A 19,115-nucleotide genomic window follows, 5' to 3' on the forward strand; every position below is an offset into this window, starting at 1 on the left:
ATTTTATTTTTTTTTTAACCCTTATACAGACCAGTGATAACATCCTTTACATATACAGAGCTCTTAAAATCAACCAGAGAAAGAGGATGTTGGGGACACAACGGAGAGCAAGAGAAGCCAGGGCCTTGCTCCCACTGACCCTGAAGCCCAGTGTCTGGAGCACACAGCCCACAGACCCGCCAGGAAGGACGAAAGTTTCCCTGATGATTGGTCCAAGCTGGGACTCGCGGGTGGACTGAGGAATGTTGGCTTTTCCTCAGCTCATTGATCTCTGTGGTAGCCACAGGCAGCCCCTCCCCCACAAGACCCCAAGAATGAGAGGCATGAGGTCTAAACACAGAATACAGCTGCTGCACAAGTTTGTAAGGGTTCTGGGTGCAACGCTGACCACGTGGGGTGGGGGTGGGGGGCTGGCACGCCCTTTGTTTCTGCTCCGAACCCCACCCCACGTTGCCATAGCAACGGCCTGGACGTCCAAACCTTAACGCCACCGCTGCAGCTGCCTCAACGGACCCGGCCTTCGGCCACTCCAGAGGGATGGGGAGGCGGTCGGCAGGGTAGACGAGACCACCCCCTCCGATGCCGGCAGAGGTGGCCAATTTGCTTCCAAGCATGCCCTTCCAGAAGCATGTCTACTATGGGCTGGCCAGCGGCCTGGAGGGTCCTGACGCCCCCACAGCGTCCAAGCAGGTGCGGTCACAATGGCCTGTGTCCCTTTCCCCTTCCCCGGGTTCCCAGCAAGGTATCGGGCCACCTGCCGCCTGGAGAGTATGAACTGGCGCCGCTGAGCGCCATCCCCGTGGACAAGGTGGCGGGGCGTGGACGTGCTCACGCTGCAGGAGAACGTCATGAATGTTCCCTGCAAGCTGGAGGGCGAGGAGTGCCCGCACTGCCAGGCGGGGTGGGCCCTGAGCTGCTGAAGCTTGTCCACCGGGCAGCTCACCACCTGGTACCTGTGCGCTGGCAGGAGGTCCTCACCTCGCAGCTGCACAACCTGGAGAAGCACCTGAGCGAGGTGGGCTGCCCACAGAGCGGAAAGCTCTCACCAAGCAGCCGGGGAGGGCAGGTTACTCAGGAAGGGTGTAAACGCAGGAAGAAGATGACCTCCACCCCACAGACGATGATGGACAGAAGCCAGCTATTACCAGGGCCATTTCTGTGACAAGGCCTTTTTGAACCACGGTTTTCTATACTCATAGTCAGCGCTGCCACCATGCAGGTTCTCACACTGAGTGTAAGAAAAAGGCGCAGACTGATAAGCCCCAGAATGAGATTTAGGTGTTGAAGGAGCCGCTGCAGCTTCCCAAGTCTCAGTCAGAGGCTGCATGGCACGCTGTGCAGTCACATTCTCTAAGGGATATGAAATGTAGACTGCAAAAGAGGAAGAATTTCTGAAGGTGATAGATGGAAGGAAGAAGAAAAGCAGAAACTAGTTGATGAAATGGAAATAGTCAAGGAAACGTTTATGAAGGAGTTTAAAGAATTGACTTCGAAGAATTCAGCATTAGAATATCAACTGTCAGAAATCCAGAAGTCCCACACAGGCACAGTGAAAGATGCACGTTAGTTTAAAGAACATTCTCAGTATTCCCAGGATTTCCAAAATGTGATGCAAGTTCTTGACAGCCAGGAAAGCTCAAGTTCAAAAACACAAGAAAGAGAAGGGTCGGCTCCTATCACATACAGAGAAACTTCGAACCTCCATGATTGACGATCTAAATGCATGTAATGTTTTCTCCAAGAAAAGGACAGAAGAGCTAAGGCAGAGACTCCAGGAACAGAATGAACTGTCACTCAGAGACAACAGATTGAAGAGTTTACCAGTCAACCGTTACACAGTGTCATTAAACCCAAAGGGAACCCATTAACCTGGCCAACTTGGGAAGTGAAGCCACCTGCCTCACTTGTACCTATGAATGCCCGAGCCCCACAGACTTTGGATGTCAAGTCAAGTCTAACAATGGCACAGGGAAGGGAAAATGAACAGAAATTAAGTAACAACAAGATCCATTTAAGGAAAGCATTGAGAATAACCCCTCTTACTAAAGAAATAAGAACAGTCTTGGAGCAGTCTGGTGGGGAAATTAGAAACCTTGTGGATTAATGCAGATACATGCATTATTCCCCAAATGATCACCCAAATAGAGTGCTAAGAACCATGGAATCAGCAAGACACAATGGAGAAAGGCAAATCTCTAACGTTCAGCAAATCCGGGAATTCCTTGAACATCAGCTCAGGTGTAAAATCAAGGCGAGAACATACTGATTTCAGAGAGGTACCATGCTTCTCAAGGGGATACCCTTTCACCTGGAGAAATACCTAAGGCAATACAGTTTCCTCCCAAAGCAAACAACTGATTAGACGAAGACCTGTTCTTACTGATAGGACATCAGTTCCAAAAATTAAGAAAAATATCATAGAAGATCATTTTCACAGAAAGTCTTCAACTATTACCTCTCCCTTTAGTTCAGAGGAAGAGTTGGGATGATGAGGACCCCACCCAGGCATGTGCATCCCCAGACTTACTTCCTGTCTCGTCATCTAAAGGCAAGAGTAGCTTTGGCCGGAACAGCGTCAAAAGTGACACAGACTGGACTGAGGGAAATGAAATGCAAGACTCCGATATTTCTCCCAAGGCCACAGGAACCTCCTTTAAAACATTAACTGAAAAATTGGAAAAGATGGTTTCAAACCAGAGAAATGTGAGTAAGCCAGTTGGTGGGTGTAATGTCGCTGAGGCATTCCTCAAAAGAGAATTAGAGGAAGAACTAAAGTGATGGTGAATGGGGCATATTTATATCATCATGAAAGGAAGAAACATCTTTGGAGGGGAAAAACTGGGAAACAGCAGAAAGAATCTCCACCTGTGAAAAATGAATCAAATGCTGCTCAGGTGCCAAGGGCCTGGGGTGCATCGAATCTTAAAGGGCCCCAGGAGAAGGACCTCCATATGAATCAAGCACACGGAGGAGCAGCTCAGTAACTGTGACTGATGGAGTGACTCTTCAGATGTGTAACTGTAGTCCCACATGTCAGAACCCCAGATGCCAGCAGGATTTCAGTGTCAGTTTTCCAGTCATCTGCCGGCACGATTCTACTGCCCCTGCCTTATAGTGTTTCCCAGAATAACAAAGAAGCTGATTCAAAGAACAAGGGTCTTTTTAATGGCACCTAATAAAGGTTTGAGAAAAATGAAATTGTCAACAGTATTTGGAAGCATATAAAGGTGCCTCAGATTTCTGCTGCTTACATACAACACACCATTGAAGTCATAAATAGTTTTTTCTTCAGAACGGTACTCTGTGTTGAAGTGTATTTTTTTCAATTGATTTTTAAGTGAAATTTTTAAAATTATAGCAGGTTTTAGTTTGAATTAAAACTTTTATAATATCTTTCCTATGTATGTTTTCACATCGGAAGTGTTTCATTATAAAGTTAATATAAAACTTGTACTAAAAAATGCCTCAAAACGAATTTAGTTCTATTCTTGGCAATGACATTGTCAATGGTCAGAAAGTTCATATAAACTGTTTTTGCATTAAAAAAATTCAACCAGAAAAAGATAAGCAGACGAATATGAAAATAGGCAAATGATTTAACGAGACAATTCATGAAAGAAAAATATGTGAAAATAATATGAAAACGGGATCATGTCATTAATTATCAAAGACATACAAGTTGAAATGAGAATCTATGTTCACACATCAATTTGACAAAAGTTTGGGGGGGGGAAAGATAATTGTCAATATTGACCTGGGTGTAAGGAAATAGGGTGCCTTTACAGTCTTTTCTTGTAGGATCAGAAATATGTACAGCTTTTCTGGGGAGGGGGGGAGTTTACAGTGGGTGTCAAATGCCTTATAAATGTTCAAAATTATTTCAGTGGCTTATCCAAAAAGTATCAGAGATGTACATAAATATTTATATATATTCTTCAGGTCATTATTTAACATAGTAAAAAGTGGGGGAAACTTCAGGAACAGAGAATTAGTTCAATTTTGGTATACCCATATAATACTGTGGAGCTATGGAAATCTAATTTTCGTAAAACATTTAATGACAGAAAAATGCTCATGAGAGAATGTTGGATGGAAGGGGCACAGAGAGGGGAAAAGTACTTAAATTGATTAACAATCTCTATCTCTAGGTAGTGGGAGTTACCATGATGTTATTTTCCTCATCTGACGTTTCCTTCCAATAAATATGTGTTTATAATTGAAAAGAAAGCACCCTTGTTTTTAGAAAGAGTTCTTTATGCAGACACAGTGACACAAAAGGATCGGATGGCAAGCTGCCATTCCTGCTCCACTGCAACCGAGCTTCCGGTGGACGTGGGATCAGGCAGAGATCCTGGCAGCGTTCTGATGCCAGTGGCCTCTCCACAAAGCCAGGAAAGGAAAGTCTAGACTGGTGAGCTCTCCTCCTTTCATGTTCTTAGAGCATTGCGGTGTGAACCATCCACTTTGCCCCAATGCTACCTTGTGTTAGAAAGCACAGCGGAGGGGAAGGTTGAAGGTGATCTGGCTCAAGCTCAAAGCCCTGCAGCTGAGATGAGTGGGCCCAGAGAGCCTGACTCACTCCACGTTTAAATCAGCTTTTGTGAGGATGAAAGGGAACAGTGAGGCACGGAGGCTCCTTCAAGGTGGGAGACCACAGGTCACCTGAAGGTACCGACACAGGGGACATAAGAATGCAGTGGACCGCAGGTAGCGTTACGTCACTTAGGAGGCAATGTGGTGACCAGGTTATCATGAAGTCGCTTCCACCACCACGGTCTCTACTCACAACTCTAACACTTGATCATGACAGTGACTCAACGCGACTTTTCTAATCATTTTTCTCTAGTCCTCCTCTTCCCTGCTGATTTCTATGAGTCCTCGTTCCTACTGCTCTTTGCCTTCCCCTGTCTTTCTAGGCATCATCCAGCACACTACGAATGGTTGTGTTCCTTCTTCTATCCGCCACATTCACCCTCCTCCTCACCCGCCCTGAAAAGGTCTGACGGTTCAGGACGTGAGCTCACCATGTGGACACCCCTTCTTTGCCTATGAATGGTGCCAGCCTGGGGAGATCCCCTTTGTTAGGCCAGGAAGGCATTTGGTATACAGTGTTGACCAATGCATTAGAACGTCCTCAGAAAGGGGCTGAGGCCCACAGGTCCCAAGGTTCTTCCAAGGGGTTCTCCCAAGAGTAGCTACACAATACAAGGTGCAGATTCCTTGTCTGACCTTTCCAATACAAGAGCCAACCTGTTCCCATTCAACTCTGTTCTTTTCCACTTAATTGTACTGGAAATGCAGAGCCAAGGGGATGAACAACTCCTTGTATTTACCGATATGAGCAACATACTGGCAAACTTCGACAATTCAGCTGTTACTGGTGTGGTGAACGGTATCTGTCAACTTGGCTCGGCCAAGGTACCCAAATATTTTGGTTTAGATGTGGCTGTGAAGGTATTTTGTTCAGAGAAGATGAATATTTAAATCAGTAGGCTTTCAGAAAAGCAGATTCCCCTCCCTAATGTGGGTGGGCCTCATTCAATCAGTTGATGGACTTAGATACAAACAGACTGAGGGCACCCAAAGAAGATCCTGCCAGCAGACGCCAGCTCGTCCCTGGGTCTCCAGCTGGCCAGCCTGCTCTGCAGATTTTGGGCTCACCACCCCCACAGTCATGTGAGCTAAGTTATATGAGCCAATTCTTTCAAATAAGTCCCTCCCCACTCCCCTTCTCCCCACCCCCGCTCCCATCCCTACATCCCTCTCTTTCTGTTATTTGGGAAAACCTAACACAGTTGGTAACAAATTATTTGGGACCCTGCTAACAATTATTTTTGACTCCATGATTATGAATCAGTGAATTAATAACTTTTCCCAAAGTCACCTAGTTTGTTAGTAGCAAAATCAGAATCAGATCTCCTGCCTCCCAGCTCGGCGTTCTTTCTTGTGCATCATAATCAAATCAATGAGTGATTCACTCATAGCCCAGCTCTGTGCCCCATGGTACTGAACCAAGACTATTCAAGCTGGTCACTGTCTTTAGGGTCTTAGAGTCTGTTTGGGGTGACAAGGCAGACACAGTGAAATAATCCGGCAATGGCAAAATCAAATTCGAAAAGCAAGAGCTTTGCTTTCCAGTTCCGGAGCTGGTAATCACATGTGACTGTGTAAGTTCAAACTATTAAAATTACATAAAATTAAAAGTTCAGTTCCTTAGTTTCACTAACCACATTTCAAGTGCTCAATAGCCATGGTGGCTGGGGCTGCCATATTGTACAGCACAAAGAACATTTCCATCACCTCAGACAATTCTGTTGGAGACTAAAACTCCAATGTGAATTCAGAGATGAGACAAACCAACCCATGTTGAAAGTGCCATGGGCATAAGCATCTATGCTTCTTACATTTCTATGGAAGCCCTGCATTGCTTTCTGAATTTAGTGCAAAATCCTTATCAGGGCTACAGAATCTCTTTAAAATACCATCCCCTGTCACACTTCACTCACTAACTCCACAGCCACGCCACTTTTCCCTGGATGGACCATTCTCAGGGCTAACCTTTACTTTCATCACACAGCCATAGTGAGGTAGTCAGTTAAACGTGATGGATAGAAAACATGTATTTGTCTCCTCTCCCTCCCCAATCCTACTTCAGTGACAGCAAAAGAGTTCCTAAAAAATGAATGAATGAATGAATGAATGAATGAATGAATGAACAAATGAACAAACTAAAGGTATACATGGACAAGGAATAAAGGTCAACACACTTACCCACTTCTGGAGGATGGAAGTGATAACTGCAAGTGGTAACTGAGTTAGCATTTAGGTAGCAAAGATGAAACCTCGGCCTAAGGAGGCAGCATGTGGAAGCCAGCAGGAAGCAAGCTGGCAGGAGACATAGAAACCTGGAAAAGTCAGGAATGGAAGCAGCAGGTCAAGGAGAAGGCATGGGTACTTGGTGGGCATGAGAACTAGGAGACTCGACTAACGTCTTTGCAGGGATCGTTCTCCAGCCCCCATTCCTCACTGTATAAAGCCGGCCTAACACCCCTTTTATACCATACAGCTTACAAGTGAGCCAAGACTCTGCTGGGAGAGGGGTAACCCTTCGTAGTTAACTCAGAAACAGTAGTATGGTCACAGGGTAATGTCCTGAACACTGCGTTGGCACCAGTCTCATAGAAGAAATACAAAATGCAGTCCCTGCTCTCAAAGATCTTTCAGTCAGTATCAGGTGACATGCGACAATATTGCATTAACAGCTATACTATTCCTTTATGCCCTCTGTTGGGTATGTGAGCGCTGTGAATTTCGGAGGCATTCAGAAACAAAGGACTCTAGGAAATTGAAGTTGCTGGGGAAAGGGTGGACACAAAGAGTGATTGCATTTTGAGGATGGTAAGATTTGGACAAAACAATTACATCTATTAATTACTTCTAAGGAATCAGAATTCTTCAATGAAACCTTTAAAATGAAACTTTTAAAATGTATCTGCAGGCTCAAGCAGTCAGAATGAGCAGTATGTGTCACATGAGGGCTGCATTTACTAAATTCATTCCAAGCCTTGCTTCAAATCTTGCACTCCATTTGGGGAACTTTTCAAATCAATAAACTCTTAAAACTTTGTGATATTGTCCTTATTGCTGAGAATGATTTCGCTTTGCATATAGTCAGTAACTCTCTGTACTAAACCTCGGAGCTACATGTGACAGTTAAACCAGGGCAAGAGGATGAGGGATTGAAATGGAACTATTCACACTCAAAAGGACACCAGGAGGTATGTCAGTACAGAAACCTGGAACAACTTCTCCCCACTTACGACCAATTATCTTACCTACAGGTCAAGATAAATACTCTAATTCCAAATAGTCTTATACCATGGCAAAATAGGTCTGAAAAAATACCTTGATTTTTTTGTTTGATTGGGCTGGGTTTTTAATCATTATTTTTAATTGTGGTAAAAAGCACTCACATTATATTTACCATTAACTGTGTCTAAGTATACAGCTCAGCAGTGTTAAGTGTATTCACATTGGGCAACAGATCTTTTCCATTTTCCCAAACTGAAACTCTATACCTGTTAAACAACAACTTCCCGTATTCCCCTCCTCTCAGCCCCTGGCAACCAGCATTCTACTTTCCATTTCTATTAATATGAATTTGACCACTTTAGATACCTTATGTAAGTGAAATCATACAGTATTTGTCCTTCTGGGGCTGGCTTCTTTCAGTTAGCATAAGGCCCTCCTGATTCCTCCACCCTGTATGCAGAGTTTCCCTCCTCTTTAAGGCTGCATAATATTCCATTGTATGTTTATACCACATTTCGTTGACCCATTCATTTGTCAATGGACATTTGGGTTGCTTCTGGCTTTGGCAATTGTGAATAATAATGGGTGTACAAACAGTTCTTTGAAGCCCTGCTTTCAATTCTTTTGGACACATATCTAAAAGTGGAATTACTGGATCATATGGTAATTCTATTTTTAATTTTTTTTTAGAGACCTCCATACTGTTTTCCATAAGGGCTGTGTTGTTTTATATTCCCATCAACAGCACACGAGGCATATCCTTGCCAACACTTGTTAATATTTTTTAATGATAGCCATTCTATTGGGTGTGATGTGACAGTACGCTGTGAGTTTCACTTGCAATGCTTTAATGATTAATGATATTGGGCATCTTTTTACATGTTTGCTGGCCATTGTGTATCATCTTTGGAGAACTGTGTATTATAAAGTCCTCTGGCCATTTTTTAATCAGATTGTTTTTGCTGTTGTTGAATTATACTTCTTTAGATATTGTGGTTTAAATAGCAAGTGTATATTTGGCTTATGTTTGTGCAACCATAGAACCTATCTTTTTGAAATTTTCCCAACTAATAGTGTTTGCAACAAAGAAGATGGCATCTTTCCTACCAGAACCTCAAATTATCAGTAACTCCCACATTGGTTAGAATTAGATTCGACTATATAGAATAGCACAAAAAAAATGTGGCTTAAATAAGATAAAGTTTACTTTTCTCTTATATAAAAGAAGTCTAGAAGTAGGTATTCTATGTTGCATCGGCATGGGCTGTGAGCCCAGGCTCCTTCTCTGGTTCACCCACCCGCCCACAAGGAGGAAAGAGAGGGAAGAACAAGCCTTGCCCTGCACACACCTCATTGGCCAGAGTTAGTCACGTGATTCTCCATAATAACATGACGGTACATGCGTCAGTAGTTAAAAAAAAATTCAACAAAATGATAAATCCTTAATGTTTTACTGGACAGATGCTGACTAGAATATATGACTATGTTATTAATACCTCTTTCAAACAGTCTTTTTGAAGCTGACTAGCTTTTCCCTTCACTGCTAAATATAAGGAATTCTCATATTATACCTTCTGAGTATAGGGAATTTTTTTCTCAGCAATCACAAGGTAATTTTTAGGATAGGTCTTAGATTGAACTTATGTATTAAATAGACTTTCACAAAATTTATTTTAACATCTAATTTTGATTACTTTCTAACACTACAACACCTAGATGCAGTAGAAACTAAAAATGTCATCATTCCACTACCCCCAGATTCCACTGCTAAGGAGGAAAGGGAAGACAAATATTGGGGGTTAGGCAATAATGTCTTACACCTCCAAACGGCAGTCTCTTGCTCAAGTTAAAATAAAGGTAATAATAATACGGTCCTTGTGACGCAATTCATCAGGCATCACAGGATTTTCAAAATGACACAAATCTCATCATGCTTCTCGCCTGTTTGTAACCGGTCCATGGCTCCCCAACACTGTCCACAACAAAGGATCATTTTATATACACTATCCAAGGCCACCTTCTCTAGTTGCCTGCCTTTTCTACTGCCCTGATCTTACATCCACCCTTAGCTCCAACCCCAAAGAACCACATACTTGCAATTTCTCAAAAACACCCTCTTTTTACCCCTGAGCCTTGGCATACGCACGATCCCCTGCCCCGAGCCTTTCCTGCCCCTTGGCTGGGAAACCACCACCTCATCACAGACCTTGGGTAATATGGCCCCTTTATTATTCGGGTAGATTCCCCAGGCAAAGCAGGTGTAAGATCAAAGACTGAGCTCTAGAAGATTATGAATCATGTCCCCCAGCAGTGGCAGGTGGGGGTAACATGGGGGACGGGGGTGGCTCAGTGCCTTATTCCTTTACTTGCAATTCCAAAGTCAAAAATGATCTGAGAATTCAAAGGTTTTCCACATCTCAGTTGGCAACAAACCTGACCTGAAATAACATGAGGCTACTTTTAATCTTTATCCCACTTAGTACAAATATTCATGCATTTCACTGAAGAAACATTAATGTGTTTGATTTCTGGGTTCTGCCTCAGGCCCTGTCGGGGGTATTACATAAAATCCAAAAAAAAAAAAAAAGGCTGAATTACAGCCTCAAAGGCTTTAGCTAAGGGACTGCGGAACTGTGTTTCATTTCTCAACAATGAAAACCGTACTAGCCCCCACTTTCACGTCTGTGCTTGAAAAGAGTGTATATGTACCTCTCAAAGGAAACAGAAGAAGGGAACTTGTCCAGTGGGGATAGAAAATAAGCCATTTGAGGGAGTATTCATAGCCACCCTTGATATATGACCTGATACCAACGCCCCCCTGTCCGTACCTTTGACCTTCATCTTTCTCCCCTTAGAGTGAGTTTGCCAACCAGGGCAATGTAAACGTGTCAAGAGGTGGACCTTATTTCCTGGGATCCTGGGTGCCTTAGGGGCCCATCATCGGATCCAGCTTTCAGCGTCTGCCAAGTCCCCACACTCTGCCCCTGGCTTCTGGCGAGTGTGCTCAGCCAGACATGTGGGTTTGCAGCTCCTGTAAAAGCATGGCTTGTCCTCAGACATATGGTCCATATTTATAAAAAGAAACCACACCTTTCTACATATTCATTTGGCCAGGGAGTTACTTTAGGCATTGCAGGCTGCATTAACAGTGGTCCATTAAATTCACGGAATTATGTGATAACTGTATTCAAGGTGACATTTACACAATTTAAAACATCACAGTGATTTCAGTACAGGCCCTGGAAGCAGAGAATCTTTTTTATAGGTTTACCCATGCTCAGAAGTTGGTGTACATTTCCTTGAACCTCTCAGTACTTGACCAAAGCAAAACGAATTAACTCGTTATCAAGCTGTCCCTGCAAGACAATTATAAGATTAAATTAGAGCTCTAATCATATTTCTTCTGGTTTCTATGATTTCCAATCTTAACAGCGTTTCCTAAGCAAATGAGATGTTTCAGATAATAAATTATGATCACGGTTCAAGATCTGCTAATATTTGGGAATAGTTATTCTAATTTATTATTAAGAGCAGCTACTTAGAAAGCCAGAAAAAAAGTTCAGTTCTCCATAGTCCGGGCACAGTGCCTGGGAAATGCGGTGTTTGCCCCGAGGGAAGCCGTGGGGTTTTGGAGAAATGTGTGCATTCCTTCATGCCTTTACTGAATCTTTACCATGTGTCAGGCACAACATTAGACATCGCAAATATAAAGACAGATGAGACACCACCTCATCCCTTGAGACGGGATGGATTTGAGACATTGAAAACAAGAGTAGAAAGAACAAAAAACCTTTAGGACTTGATGATACCATGTCTCAAACTAGAGAGTTTTTCTGTCACAGGTAGAGACTGTATCTTACTTCTGTTCTCTTAGTTTCGAGCACAGTTGTGGGCTTACAGACTAGTGTTGGGCTAATTAACTGAAATGGAAAACTGAAAAGAAATTAATAAATTTATCACTAAGTGAACTACAGGGCGAGTCCCTAGGGGCAGAGGATTTTTTTTATTTTTCTAACTCATCATCTCACTTCAAACTTACCCTTACCCCACAGAGCTCTCAAAAAAACTACTGAGTGAGTGAATGAGCCTGGGTTTTTCTGTTATTTTCCCTAGAGCTAGACCTCTAAAGCCTATCTTGATATAAAAGTGGTACTGTGCTAATATGACTGTATTTTTCCCATGTGCAGGATGCTGGGTTACCATGGTGATTATAACATCACTGCTTTCCAGTTATTTTTTTCTAGTTGCAATATAACTAGAAATACTTCTGTGTGCCATCCGTGGAAAACAGTTGGGAATACCATTGTCACAGGTTCCCAATCAAATCCCAGTGCCATTTAAAAACCAAGAAATAACATTTTAAATTGTGATATCATGTCCTTATAACGGAATCTTATATTGCCCTTTTCATCACCAATGCTAGTTTCTGTCTGTCATTTCAAGTATATGGAAATAAGTCCAGAAAATAAAACAAATTATACTATTTGACATAAGGAGAAAAACTCTTCTTCTATTGCACCTTCGATCATTAGCGTGATTTTTAAAACCCCAAAATAAGCACAAGTTGGGGTGACAGTATGTGAGGAAGGGTATTATCTCATAAAACGGAACAAATACAATATGTATTCTCTTGGAATTGTAGCCTGTAGGGAATGAAAATGAGATGTCATGCTGTTAATATAAATGCATCCAGATTTGCAGAACTCAGAAGGAAAAGCAATTTCCTCTGTGGTCATCTGTGGCCACTGTTTAGAGTGAACCACTCATTTTTCTACAGTTAAAAATAAGGAAAATAATTTCAAAGCAAAATAACAACTTTGAAGTTTATTTTCCTGGTTATAAAAGCAGACTATCTAAATTCGCTTTCAATATTACCTTTTTAGGGTATTTTCCCAGCTTCAGTATAGAAAACAGTTTTAAGGTTTAAAGAAGTACAATCAAAGATAAGCAAGAGGAGGGATGAAACCATGAAGGGAAGAGGGGAAATGAGATGCAGAGACAAAGGAGGAAGGAAATAAAAGAGCGAGGAACGGAAGAAATCGTAGCTGACATCATTCAGCTTATTGTCTTCCATGAATAGTGGTCTTTGATTAATATTTGTTGCTCAGTTGCTTCAACACAATCAGGGCTCAGTGTAACTTATATGATGCAAATACACTGCCAAACCTTTCCGCAGCCCCTCTTTGCCTAGCCCAGGATCACAGAGCTACATGACTTACATGTCAGTTCCCTGGGGCAGAGACTTTCCATTCGATGCTGCAATTTCCAGAAAAAGTAATAATAGCTAACATTTATATAACTCCTACTGTGTGTAAACCCTTCTCTAAGTACTTTACATATATTGTGTCAGTTAATCCTAAAAACAAAGTGATTATATCACCACCGTCCCCACTTTACAGATAAGGAAGACAAGGCACAGAGAAACTACAGTAAGAAGTCATTAAGTAGCAGAATTGGGGTCTTTCTCCAGTACTCTCGCTCTGAACCACAATGTTACATGCCTCTTGAGAAGGTTTGTCCAATGGGCAACCCCCAGCTTCTTGCCCCAATGTTCAACATCAAATTACAGAATGTAAATATAATAAAGAAACATAATAGAAATTGAAAAGGTTTGAAAACCAAAATTGATAGTGGGCAATTTGGTTTACATTCACTTAAAATTTTCCAAAATGAATTGCCTCTGTACAGCACGATGCTGTGACAATGCATCTCTCCTCGACCATGAAGGAAATGTAGGGTACACCAGAATATAAATATTTAGGAGTACAGCTGAGAACACTCAGATAGCAATTCAGAGGTGTGTTTTCTGAAGGTTCCTACTTCTCTGGGATCTCCAGAATATTTGTATCTTGAATACGCTTAACTAAATGCAGCTATAATAAAAATAACCTGTAGTAATCACAAGACATAACAGTTTTCAAACCAAAGAGAAACACTTTCAAGCAATTGTAAAAGAACTAACTGGAAAGCTAAACACCTAGAAAGGATCGATGGTGGGTAGACCCTAGACAGACGTACATTTCAGTATTCAGTAACCGATATATCAGCTGTTAACTATGTGTATGGCACTCCTAGAAAGTGGGGAGGGGGAAACACAAAAGTCAGAGGCTTCAAGGAGTTCATATCCAAATATGCAGGAAAAGTAATGTATTTTCCAACATTTTGTACTCCTCATAAACATACATTCCCCTTTGAAAAAAATTAAATTCGGACTTTTAATATTTGGCAACTTAACTGGAATTTCGACGGGACTGGTGGGACAGCCATTATCGACAACTGAAGTCTCTGCTTGTCCCTTCGGGTCCCATAAGAAACAAAACTCATTACAGTAACAAGGAATGGGGGCGACTTCATTCAAACTTTATTCAAATTGCCCTCTTTGATCTTTCTCTCTAAGGTCCTACAGATTTACAGTTTGTATCCTACAATTCAGCTCTCAGTTATGTGTCATATTACATTACCTCTTTGCTAATCTTTTTTCCCCAAAATAAACGTGGTTGTGGAGACCATTTCTTTTACTGCTGTAATATTTATAGAACCATGGCCCCTGTACTTCATTCCCCAAAGGTGTTAAAGTCTACACACACGCACGCACGCACGCACGCACACACAAAGGAATTTTCAAATTGCTTAATTTTTTTTTTAACCTCTGTTGATTAGATGTCATGAAGGAAGCACAGTCTTCAGCAATTTTTCTTAACATTTCCTTTTGTTCCACTTCCATCCACTGCCATCACACATTGCTGCTACATGTGCTCCTCTTAAAGAAAACATCCTCACTTCTAACTTTCTGACTTCATTCTAACTCCTATACCTATCAAAAGAATCTTTTTGTTTTTCCCTCTTTGTTTTTTAATGGAGATATAATTCACAGACTATAAAATCAACCCTTTTTAAAAAGCGTACAATCCAGTGGTTTTTAGTATATTCACAAAGTTGTGCATCCATCACCACTATCAAATTTCAGAACGTTTTCATCACCCGAGAGAAGCCCCACACCCATTAGCAGTCACTCAACATTCCCTCGCCCTCCAGCCCCTGGCAACCAGGAAATCTACTTTCTAGCTCCTTGGATTTACCGGTTCTGGACATTTCATATAAGTGGAATCATACAATATGTGGTCTTGCATCTGCCTTATTTCATTCAGCATAATGTTGTCAAAGGTGTTGTAGCATCGCTTTTTAGGGTTGAATAATATTCCAATGTATGGCTGTACCACATTTTGTTCATTAATTGACGGCCATTTTGGTGGAACCTGCACTATATTTTAAATAAATTAACATAGAATTTAATTAATTACATAAAATAAAATATTTAAATTGTTAAAAGAAAATAATCTGCCCTCTGGGCTCAAGGTATTGCTCTCTGGGTCGTCAGCCCTGCCTTCTAAGTTATTCTTCCCTTTTTATAAAGAGGAGCACGTATTAGCAGCTCAGTAGTTTCCTCAGCCTGCTTCCCGTCTCTAATATCCTAGAAATTCAGCAGCCTTCTTTCGTTTCATTCTGTTTTTGTTCCTTTCCATTCAAACTGGCAGTGTTTATGCTAGTATAAAATTCTCATGGAACTTTGGGTCTCCCATGTATGACATGGAAATTCAATTCATTAGACTCATCCTTTGGTCTTTTCTAGATAATCCCATTTCTGTTTGGCTTCTGCTGAGATAACTGAGGAAATTCATGAGTCATACGACTAATCCCTTCAGAGTCCTCTGTGTGACTGAATACTGTCACTTTTTGTTCCTTCCAAGGCATTAGCAAAAGGTTATCTAGCTACTCCCTTGGCTTTCTGTCTAGAGCACACGTTCCTGTGAATATCCAAATTTTAGCACTTTTTACATACTGAAATGACTGGGAATTTTCCAAATCATCAAGTACTGATTTATCAAAGGGTATTCCAGTTTCTTCTAGTATTTACACTGTTCCAGCCCTGGAATTAACCACTTCTTGGAGGAGCCCTCATTCCTTTTACTGAACAGTGGTTATTTAGAAATAAAGTCATAGGTGTGCTCATTGCCACTGGAGAGCTCATAAACTACCTCTGAGAAGCTAGGGGGGAAATACACATACACACACATATATATGTATAAACACATATATTTGCATAGTAACCCATGCATACACACATCTACGCATATTTTTATAGCTATTTGTATATATACAAGGTTGGACAATTAAGTTCGCCAACTCATCCTAGAAAAAGTGCTACGTACCTCATTGCTGAATATCACTATGGTCACCTTCGAAGTACTCCCCTTGGGAAGCTGTGCACCGACGCCAGTGCCTGGTCCACCCTTCAAAGCAATTTTGAAACTCTTTTTCTGGAATGACCATCAGAGCAGTCGTCACATTACCCTTGATGTCCTGAATGTCAGCAAAATGTCTTCCTTTCAATATTTCCTTTATCTTTGGGTAAAGAAAGAAGTCATTGGGGGCCAGATCAGGTGAGTAGGGAGGGTGTTCCAATACAGTTATTTGTTTACTGGCTAAAAACTCCCTCACAGACAGTGCCCTGTGAGCTGGTGCATTGTCATGAAGCAAGAGCCATGAATTATTGGTCAAAAGTTCGGGTTGTCTTTTTCACACAGCCTTTCAGCACTTCCAAATAGTAAACTTGGTGAACTGTGTGTCCAGTTGGTACAAATTCAAAATGAATAATCCCTCTAATATCAAAAAAGGTTAGCAACATCGGCACAACAAGTTCGTGAACTTAATTGTCACACCTCGTATATTAACACCTTTGACTTTATAGTGGTAACTGCAATTTTAATCCAGCCTTTTCACTTTCCTTAATTGTAAATGATTTCTACAATAGTAAAAAGCCTACCTCGATTTACAATATATTCACTTATTTGTCCAATCTTTGTACGACCATGAAGTAGTTACAGAAATACTAACCAAAACCCCTGTAAGAAACAGATTTCCTAGCTAAAGTACAGTATTTGTGTAGTTATTTCCTTCGTTAGCCTTACAATATCCAGTCACAGTATTCTTTCCTAAAGTTACACAGGCTAGTTCTTTCTTCCCCATCCCCTTCAATGTGGTTTTGTTATTTACTTGTAATAAAATTAGGCTTATTGGCCACTATATCCATGTGGATGTCCCCCACATCCTGGTTGCTTTTAATTATCTATTTATGGCGGGCAGGGGCCACATGAAACAATACTACCATGCTTCCTCGAAAATAAGACCTAGCCAGACAATCAGCTCTAATGCATCTTTTGGAGCAAAAATTAACATAAGACCCGGTCTTATTTTACTATAATATAAGACTGAGTCTTATATAAGACCAGGTCTTACATAATGTAATATAAGACTGGATCTTATATAATATGAGACCGGGTCTTATATTAATTTTTGCTCCAAAAGATGCATTAGGGCTGATTGTCCAGATAGGTCTTATTTTGGGGGAAACATGGTATGATGCTCAGAGTCAAAACCATACAAAAAGGCATCCACTGACTGGTGTCAGCACCTGCCTATCGCTACTAACCCAACCCATATCCCCTTCAAATTCAACTGATTGGATGAGGCCCACCACATTACGGAGAGTAATCTGCTTTACTCAAAATCTACTGATTTACATGTTAATCTCATAAAAAATATATTTTCACAGCAACATCTACACTAGTGCTTAATTATCTGGGTACTGTGATCTAGCCAAGTATTAATAAAATTAAATATAAAATTTAACATTTTGCCAAATAAATGAAGAGATTCTCCTGTTTCCTTTAAAACTTTTATGATTTTAGCTTTTCTATTGCGACACACGATCCATCTCAAAACAATTTTTGCATGTGGTGAGAGACAAGAGTTGAGGTTCATTTTTTTAAAACATGGTCATCCAGATATTCCAGTATCATTTGTCAAAAGCACTTTCCTTTCCCATTGGGATTACTCTGGCTCCTTTGTCAGAATGCTGATGACCATGTACATGACAATATTTATTGGTTCTCTATTCTGTTCTTTATTCTAGTTGACATGTTGTTTTTATACTGTTTTATCTGCTCTGTGTTCATGTGCCTTGTGATTTAGTACACATGTAATTCAATGCAATAGATTGTGGTTGGGTTGCATAAAATATTTTGAAAAAGTAATCTGCTCTGTCAATATAAATATATACATATGTGTATGTGTATATATATATATATACACACACACACACACATATATATATATATATATGTATACATATACACGTACTTTAAAAAGTTACATAGAGGGACTTAGTATCCCTTAATACATATATAATTATGTTATATAAAAGAACTACAAATGTCATTAGTCATATTTTGTTCATTGTTAATAATTCTAAAGAAGGTGGGAAAAATGATATTCTTATAATGCATTCGATTTTAAGCTTCTCATCATAGAGCTGCAATCTCTTCCAATAAGTTGGTTTCAAAGCACAGCCTATGTAGTAGTCAGCTCTGTTGATCAGAACATGGGGCCGATAAAAATTGTTTCAGAGCTCCTCTCCTCATCACATCACCAGTTAGCTTCTTTAGAGAAAATCCCTAATCCATATTAAAAGCTGAATCCCAAAACCTGCTATAAATCTTGAAAGTGCATTATTCTGAGGTGAAAGAAGATGGATAAATACGAACATTTACCAAAAACACTATAAATACACACTGAGGTAGTGGTGGTTGGCCCAATATTCATGTTTATATATAAATTATCTTCGTTCACTTTGTAGAGAAATGTAGAAAGGAGGATGATTGTCTTTCTATTTTGCAATTAAAAATAGTATGCCAGCTCTAAGTTATTACACTGAAGTAAAGCAAAATGTTTTCCAGGGTCTGCTGCTTTTAACTTATTCTCTTGGAAAATCTCTTGTATGTGAAGCCAATACACTTAACAACATGAGTTTTAAGTGTTTTCAATGATGCCTTGATTAGAAAATGCTTAGTTTGGTTAAGTGGCAGGAAAACAATGACAAATCTCACTGACAGTTGAGACTAATGCTCACTGCCGTTGATTAGTATAAGGGGAAGGTAATGCCTGGCTTCTGAGAAGGGGTGCATCTTTATGTACAGAATGTTTTGCAACTGTAATTTCACAAATGAAGAATTTACGCTTAAAAACTCAGCATCAAATTTTCCATGGCAACATTTCCTTAGTCTCCTGGTGTGTAACATGCCTATAATCATTTTTCATTACATGGTCTAGCTGACTACAGGATATGTTCATAGCATTTCAAATCAAACTGGGTTATAATTTAAAGCTGGGGGGAGGAAATACATTATTCTTATTCACCTTTAACTTTAGAAAAAGCAATGAAAGGAAGGGACATAGTTTTTCAT

The 19,115-nt window shown here is 40.7% G+C and overlaps 1 long non-coding RNA gene and 1 pseudogene across 2 annotated transcripts in view; one reads left to right on the top strand and one right to left on the bottom strand.

The window, feature by feature from the left end:
* Nucleotides 1–19,115, bottom strand: part of LOC141567848 (uncharacterized) — a 99,184-nt gene that overhangs the window by 64,702 nt on the left and 15,367 nt on the right. For both annotated transcript variants that reach the window (XR_012490742.1, XR_012490741.1), the window contains exon 3: nucleotides 6,772–6,905. This is a non-coding gene — a long non-coding RNA (uncharacterized LOC141567848). The remainder of the gene's footprint in view (nucleotides 1–6,771; nucleotides 6,906–19,115) is intronic.
* LOC109435209 (cilium assembly protein DZIP1) lies at nucleotides 580–3,018 on the top strand (annotated as a pseudogene).

Source organism: Rhinolophus sinicus, linkage group LG12 (genome assembly GCF_036562045.2).
Source record: "Rhinolophus sinicus isolate RSC01 linkage group LG12, ASM3656204v1, whole genome shotgun sequence".
Taxonomy (NCBI): Eukaryota; Metazoa; Chordata; class Mammalia; order Chiroptera; family Rhinolophidae; genus Rhinolophus; species Rhinolophus sinicus.